Here is an 8,353-nt window from a genome sequence, read left to right as displayed (position 1 = left end):
GGTTTGTCTTATGAGGAAAGGTTGGACAGACTGGGCTTGGAGTTTAGAAGAGTGAGGGGTGATTTGATTGAAGTGTACAAGACCCTGTATGGCTTTGACAAGGTGGATGTCGAAAGGACGTTTCCTCTTGTGGGTGAGTCCAGACTAGGGAGCACTGTTTTAAAATTGGGAACGCCCTTTTAGGACATTGGAGGAGAACTTTTTTTCTGAGGATTGTGCGACTTTGGAATTCTCTGCCTCAGAAGGTGGTGGAGGCGGGGTCACTGAATAGTGTTAAGGCAGAGGTAGATTCTTGTTAGGCAAGGGAATAAAGGCTATCAGGGTTAGATGGGAAAGCGTAAATCAAAACACAAGATCAGCCATGATCTTATTGAATGACGGAACGAACAGGCTCGAGGGGCCGAGTGGTCTACTGTTCCTATTTATGTTCTTATGAGGAATTCCAAATTTTGACCCAGCAATTATTTTTAATTATCTTTTTGCAGTGCGCAACCATTTCATTTAAGTGCATGGGTGCTTTAATTGTTTTTACGTGGCTGTAGAGGCATTGTACCTTAAAGGGGCCAACAAGTTTGTGGCCTGCGGAAGAACCTTTTGAGTTGTTGCGTATTGGAGCATCTGTGCAGGCTAGTTCAGAGTATGGCTCTGATCTGTTGGCTGGGTATCGTGGATGTCACATGTTCTAACTTTGATATTGTTAGATGGTAGATTGCCTTATTCCTCTAAATTATCATTTTATTTTTCAGTTTAACTGGCTGCACTGATAGTAAACAGAAAATCACTGGTGATTTATTGATATTCAGCAGATGGAGCTGAAGCACTTAGCTTCTTTGCTAAGTCCACTTTTTTGGATAAATCATATTCAATAAGTCCCAAATGTGTTTTGTATATGCATATCTGCAATTAATTGCCCTTTGAACTGGTATTCCTATAGTTAGGTGTGCACTGATAAATGCAAAAATCTATCAAATATAATAGGTGCAGCTTTATTAAATGGTTGTGTGAGGCTATTCAGGTTTGGGGTCAACACTTCTTGCATTCTCCCTCTTCAGCCCTGACATCAGTGAAAATATTGGCACTATCAAAATTATGTAACCCATTCACATTTCCACCAGTTTTGTCTCTAATGCATTCCTGTATGTAGCTAAGAATGTGGGGCTGACAATTCTGAAAGACCATTTCCTTATGACTGGTAACAATAAGGAAATGGCTCCTTTAGAAAAAGGTTGGATTCTACTGGCCCTGGGAAATCTCCATCTGACACTTAGCCCTTACCATTTCCTTTGGTTTTGCATCATGAAACCTTCTGTGTAATCTCTCCTCTCTATCCTATTGTCCTCTTTCCCATTGTCTTCCACACCACCTTTTCCCCCACCCAACTGCTTTCACTTGCTCAAAACCTGTTAATTTCTAACTTTTCTGATAAAAGATCACAGACCTGAAACTTTAACTCAGTTTCTTTCTCCACAGATGCTGCCAGACCTGCCGAGTATTTCCAGAATTTTCTTTTATTATTTTAGGTTTTGAGCATACAGTATTTTGATTTTTTTTTAAAGATGATAATCTACTTCCAGGCTTCTATGATTGTCAGCTGGAGACCAGCCACTAGTAAGTATTGCAAGAAAGGCCCAGATTCATCCATCACTCACGTGGCTGCTACTTCCTAACACTAAAATTGGTGATTAGGTTAACTTTCACTTCATTGCTTGCCAATTATTATTTTTCTTTTGTATTCATTCATAGGATATGGGCTTCGCTGGCTGGGCCAGCACTTGTTGCCCATCCCTCGTTGCCCATGAGAAGGTGGTGTTGAGCTACCTTCTTGAACCGCTGCAGTCATGTGGTGTGGGTCTACCCACAGTGCTGTTATACATAACCTATAAAGCAAATGTTTTGTTTTATGCAGTTCAATTGTTTTTAATAATTGGTGGCTAATATGTTTTCCCACACCCAACAATGCATCAATTTCAGTCTATAGTTGCACTAATCCTGAAGTCTTCTACCAACTAAAGCAGTTCAAGGAATTGTCTTTTGTGCGTTGCTATTCAGGCACTGTTACAAAAATGCCCAATCAAAATGGATTTTATTCCCTTAATGTGCAGATCGTTCCTGATTCCCTGGGAGAACATGAGATTTGTAAATCCTATGCCAATCCAGCAGTACCAAGCTCTCCTAAGAGGATAGGAGATTGACAGCAGGTTGCAAAAAGACATGAAATGTGTGGTCTTAGCTGATGATTGCTATGCTCTAGGGCTGGAGTGTGACACATTGAGACCCCTGCATGGCCCAGGATACTGATTGAGTGGACTCAGCCTTGTTCAACAATACCTCAGCTGCATGGACCTTGTTGATTGCTGACTTTTGAAAAGATGGCCATATAAGGTGATTCGTAAATGAACAACTTTTATCAAATAATGCCATTAGGAATTTTGTAGTTGCTTGTTAATTATTTTCTTAAAATTCTATTGGTGCTATTTTTTTAAACAGCAGAGTAGGAAGTGCTATTGTCCTAGTCTCAACTTATTTTTGTATCTGGGGCTGTCCTGGAGGAGAACTTTGCCTTTTTATGTTTTAATAGGTGAGGTTTATTGTTAAGTGGCACTGTTTCACCTATAGATGTGATTGGGTTATAGTTGCAAGCAGTGTTCTGGAGATGTATACGTATATAATTACACAGTACTAAATTATACACCAGTTCATAATTCCAGTGCTAATTATAAATGCTAACAATGCTAATTATAGGCCATGGAATTAGTACATACAACGCAACCCCCATGTTAGTACTACCTTAGAACTTTAAAACATTATGTAATATATCCTATAAAGAAGGAATATGAATGCTGTGTGTGGAACCAAAGGTCCTTTACCAGTAGAAATAACAATTCCTTACCAACAACTGACTATGCTAATCCTGGTAATAAAGTTCAAATATCACAAGGACGTTAAAAACAAAAAACTGCAGATGCTGGAAATCCAAAACAAAAACAGAATTACCTGGAAAAACTCAGCAGGTCTGGCAGCATCGGTGGAGAAGAAAAGAGTTGACGTTTCGAGTCCTCATGACCCTTCGACAGACCTAGTTCTGTCGAAGGGTCATGAGGACTCGAAACGTCAACTCTTTTCTTCTCCGCTGATGCTGCCAGACCTGCTATCATAAGGACATTGTTGAGATATGAGAAGTCTGAAAATAGATAATGGGCCATTACATAGAAGAAACATTTCATAACTCTGTGAAGGTTAAAACATAACCTGAACAATGACGAATCAAGATTATTTAATGCAATCACTTAGATGTCCAAATGTTTGCAGAAGGAGTCAATTATATTGAAACTCTTCCATTTTGTGGAACATAATTATCATGGTTTTGGGAATGCAGATTTAGTCTCTCGATTCTAATTTTGTGTCTGAAGCTTATTTTTGAGTTGAGCTTTACTTTCCTGAATATTACATGTTGGTGCAGTTATTGTACAATTTGCTTACATGACATAAGCTAAATTTGCTGATGACCCAAAGATAGGTAGGAAAGTAAGTTGGAAGAGGACGTAAGGAGGCTACAAGGTGACATACGTTAAGTGAGTGGGCAAATATCTGGCAAATGGAGTATAATGTGGGCATATGTGAAATTGTTCATTTTGGCAGGAAGAATAAAAATGGTGAGAGATTGTAGAGCAACTTGGGTATCCTCGTGCATGAATTGAAAAAGATTAGTATACAGATGCAAGTAATGAGGAAAGCTAATAGAATGTCATTGTTTATTATGAGGGGAATTGAATACAAAAGTAGAGGTAATGCTTCAGTTATACAGGGCATTGATGAGACCACATCTGGAGTACTGTGTACAGTATTGGTCTCCTTATTTAAGGAAGGATGTAAGTATATTGGAAGCTGTTCAGAGAAGGTTTACTGGACTAATACCTGGAATGGACAGGTTTTCTTATGAAGAAAGGCTGGATAGTCTGGGCTTGTATCCACTGGAGTTTTTAGAAGAGTAAGAAGCGACTTGATTGAAACATATAAGGTCCTGGGGGGACTTGACAGGGTGAATGTGGAAAGAATGTTTCCACTTGTGGGAGAATCTAGAACTAGGAGTCGCTGTTTAAAAATAAGGGGTCACCCATTTAAGACAAAGATGAGGAGAATTCTTTTCTCTGAGGGTCACGAGTCTTTGGAGCTCTGCTTCCACTGCCTTTTGAGGAATAGAATCTCTGAATATTTTTAAGTTAGAGCTAAATAGATTCTTGAAAAGGGGGTGAAAGGTTATCAGGGATAGGTGAGAATGTGGAGCTGAGGTTAAAATCAGATTAGCCATGATCTTATTGAATGGCGGAGCAGACTCGAGGAACCAAGTGGCCTACTCCTCCTTATTTATATGTTCGTAAGCTTCTTGAGTGTTGTTGGACAGCATTCATCCAGGCAAGTGGAGAGTATTCCACCACACTCCTGACTTGTGCCTTGTGGTGGCCAGGTTTCGGGAGTCAGGAGGTGAGTTACACACCACAGAATTCCCAAACCTTGACCTATTCAATAGTCTATATTCATATAGGAATCTTCATGTAGATGAATCCCTGCAACTATTTTTTAGGGAGCTGGAATAATCTCAATGATAGTAAACAAAATTGACATGATGAATAAGAAGCTTAGAAAGAGGGCAGTGGGAAGAACGGTAACAAGGTATGATTTTGGTAGAGAGTTCTGTAGGGGCAGGTATGATGGGAAATATGAGACTCAAATGGTGGAGCAAAAGAAATGAGGATCAAACAGTAATTCACTGTCAGAGGCACAGCTGACACAGGTTGAGGAAACTTTAATAAAAGGGTTGAACAAGGCCATGAATGCGTACCTCCATGTGGAGCTTGGTTGGAACAGCAGTGATAGGTCAGCAGTTGTTCATGTGAAAGGGGGCTCTGGCCATATCTTGCGAACAAATTAAATTTTGGCATTTTTGCATAGAATGCATGACACAGAAACTGGCCATGCTGTCCAAAAAGTCCATAACAGTGGGTATGTTCCACTTGAGCCTCCTCCCACAACTTAATCTCCCTCATACACTTAAATAGCTTCCCTTTAAATACATCAAACTTTTTGCCTCAACTACTTCCTGTGGTAGCAAGTTCCACATTCTCACCATTCTGGGTAAAAAAAATTTCTTCTGACTCCCTACTTGATTTATTGGTGACTATATTGATGGCCTCTAGTTTTGCTCTTTTCCACGAGTGAAAACACATTCCTTGTATCTATTCTATCAAAACCTTTCACATTTTTAAGATCTCTATAATGTCATCTCTCAGCCCTCTCTTTTCAAAGAAAGAGAGGCCCAGCTTGTTGGTCCTTTCCTGATAGGTTATACCTATCATTATTATCGCACCCTCATTAATCATTTTTCATCATTCCAGTGACTCTATATCCTTTTTACAATATGATGATGTAAAACACTGTAGGAAAGCATAGACTGTTTTTCAAGCTCTCTACCGTTTTAATTTGCAGAACAATGATCTTCATGCTTAGCAACTGAAGCGTCTGCACTGGCAATCAGAAAAGGATATATAGCACACTAAACAATGGATGACCACAGGATTATGTCCTGGTCCCCTTGTTATTCAACATTTGCACCAGTGGTCTGCCTGCAACAGAAGTCCCACACCTTTATAAACTATTTGCTAATGACTTTGCCTTAGCCAAGTAAAACAAGAATCTGATCACAACTGATGTACAGGGGTGGAGGCCTAATTCTGCCAAATGGGACTTCGGCCAAACCCACCAAAAACCATCAAATCAACCTTCCACCCCAACATCTATTAAATGAACTGAGCTCTGAAATTCTCCTTTTATGGAATGGAGCTAAACCATGCCAAGAACCCCTCCCAATTAGGAGTCACACTTGATCGCATCTCTAGAACCTTGGGAAGAAGCTAAAGAGTAGGATTAATATGATTGAGAAACTTGCAAATCCACATGGGGAGCAGACAGTCAAGCCCTCTGTACAGCCATACTTGCCCTGGTGTACTCTACAGTGGAGTACTGATCTCTAGCATGGCTATCAAGTCCACATGTCAAGTCTGTTGATGTCCAGCTGAACTCTACTATGAGAATTATCAGTGGTATACTTTTATGGGCACCAACTCCCTGGCTGCCTTTCCTTACAAATATTGCACTGCCACACTTACACTGCGAATCTGTATCTCCAGAGAATACAACTGCTACATCAGCAAAGACATGCTAATCCAGGCTAACTTGTTCAACCTACAGCCAACCAGATTCAAATCTAGAAGATCAATTTAGACCATCTTCAAAGCCCTTCAGGAATCCCGCCCCCCCCCCCACCCCCCCTCAGTCTTGATGACCAATGTGCAATGCTTGGAAGAACTGTGACATACCAAAGGATTTATTATAGAAAACCCAACACTAGAACCTAAAGGATCAAACTTTCCTCACAGACAGACATCAACTGTCTCAAGAACCAGTCATAGTAGGTGCTGCCACCTTCTGTGAAGATGGAAGATTAAAGTTCCCCTTCATGTGACTGTGGAGCACATCATCAAACACTGTTCTGAGAAAATTCACAGGCAACTACAAGATACCTGCATTGTCACACTGGAAGTGTTAGTCTGGATAGATAGCTTAGATATTGATATTTGATTTGATTTTTTTCTCTACTACCATGTGAAAGAGGAGGAAGAATATGTTAACCAGAATTGTACACAGTACTACAGTGTGGTCTAACCAAGATTCAATTCAAGTTTAGCATAACTTTGAATTCTCTTCCCCAGAGAGCAGTGGAGGCTGGGTTATTGCATTTATTCAAGGCTGAGTTAGATTTTTGATAGACAAAGGAGTCAAAGGTTATTGGGGGCAGAAAGGAAAGTGGAGTTGAGCCCACAACCAGATCAGCCATGATTTTATTGAATGGCAGAAAAGCTCAAAGGGCTAAATGGCCTACTCCTGCTCCTAAGTCCTATGTTCTCTACATATAATGCCATCCCCCCAGAAATAAACCCTAATGCTTGGTTTGCTTATTTTTAATGGCCTTGTTAACCTGCACCACTACTTTTAGTGAATTGTACTCCAAGATCCCTTTGCTCCTCTATCCGGTTTAAATTCTTATTTTCCAAATATTTGCAAGTATTGATTCCATGTAATTACAAACATTCATTCCAACATGGTAAGACCTGGCAACCGTCTGGAGTACTAACATTTGAAACTTGGCAGCGCTACTGACATGCCTTTTGGCTGCTAGATCACAGAAAATGTCAATCCTAATCCACATCACACACTCCAACTTAATTCTGTTATCAGTGGAGTAGTGACACAATAGTTGTGTATTCGACTGTTGGGCAGCTTTAATGTCAACATTCAATTCACATTGAAAATAATGGTAACACTGCAAAAATAAAGTTGCTGCCTTCCTGATTTGTAGAAAGTCAAATTCTGATTTTGCATCAAAAATGATCTCTTGGGGTTCAATCTACCTCTTTAGTTGAATGTTACAATAGTTAAATTTTTAAATTACTTATGAACTTAAAATATATCCTGGGGACAATAGACTTGAAATAATGGGACTATTTCCACAGTGGCAGAAACAGCTAAATGGAGCTTTTAAAATTTTGAAAGCTTTGCTATGGTAAATAAAGAAAGGCTGTTTCCTTTGATAGGGAATCAGTACTAAGAGGGTCAACAATTTAAATTTGTCATTGGGGAAAGAGATTAGATAAATATGTAAGGGTTGCTGGAGAATAGAATGCTTTAGCAATATACTCAAAGACTTTGTATAATTTAGAAGTGGGTGCCATTTGAAACAAAGGGAAATATGAGAAGATGGCAATACAGTGGAATTAGGTTTGGATTCTTCTGGAAAAGCATCACAGGGTAATGCTTTCTTTGGTGCTGTGAGTTTCCATGGTAGTGGTAGTGCAGGTGAAGGTGCACAGTACTGAGCATTATGAAGTTTGGATGATTAAGAGCGGTCCACCAGATAAATTTAGCTGTTTATTCATAACTTTTGTAAGAGCATAAAATGGAAACATTTAGAGTCCTGAAGATGCTATTTGGCAACAAATTGGTTTGTTTTTGGTGATTTGTCTTATGCAACTGCCCCTAAAGATACAAATATTTGCTTCTTGGAACTGTTGACTTTCACTGGCCTTGTCTAGCTACTGTTTTCTGTGTATTTACTACATTTTGTGTAAAAAGACCATACATCTAACCCCTTACAGCTTAACTTTATAATTTGGACTTGTGCAACTTGTATTTGAACAAATTCCCTCATTAAACTGTTCACATTAACCTCCTGAGGTCCCCAGGATCACAGATGCCAGTTTCGAGCCAATTCAATATTAAGATATTAAGAAATGGCTGA

The sequence above is a fragment of the Carcharodon carcharias genome, chromosome 18, assembly GCF_017639515.1.
Source record: "Carcharodon carcharias isolate sCarCar2 chromosome 18, sCarCar2.pri, whole genome shotgun sequence".
In the NCBI taxonomy this organism is placed as follows: Eukaryota; Metazoa; Chordata; class Chondrichthyes; order Lamniformes; family Lamnidae; genus Carcharodon; species Carcharodon carcharias.
The sequence above is the reverse complement of the archived record's forward strand: the minus strand, read 5'-3'. Positions refer to the sequence as shown.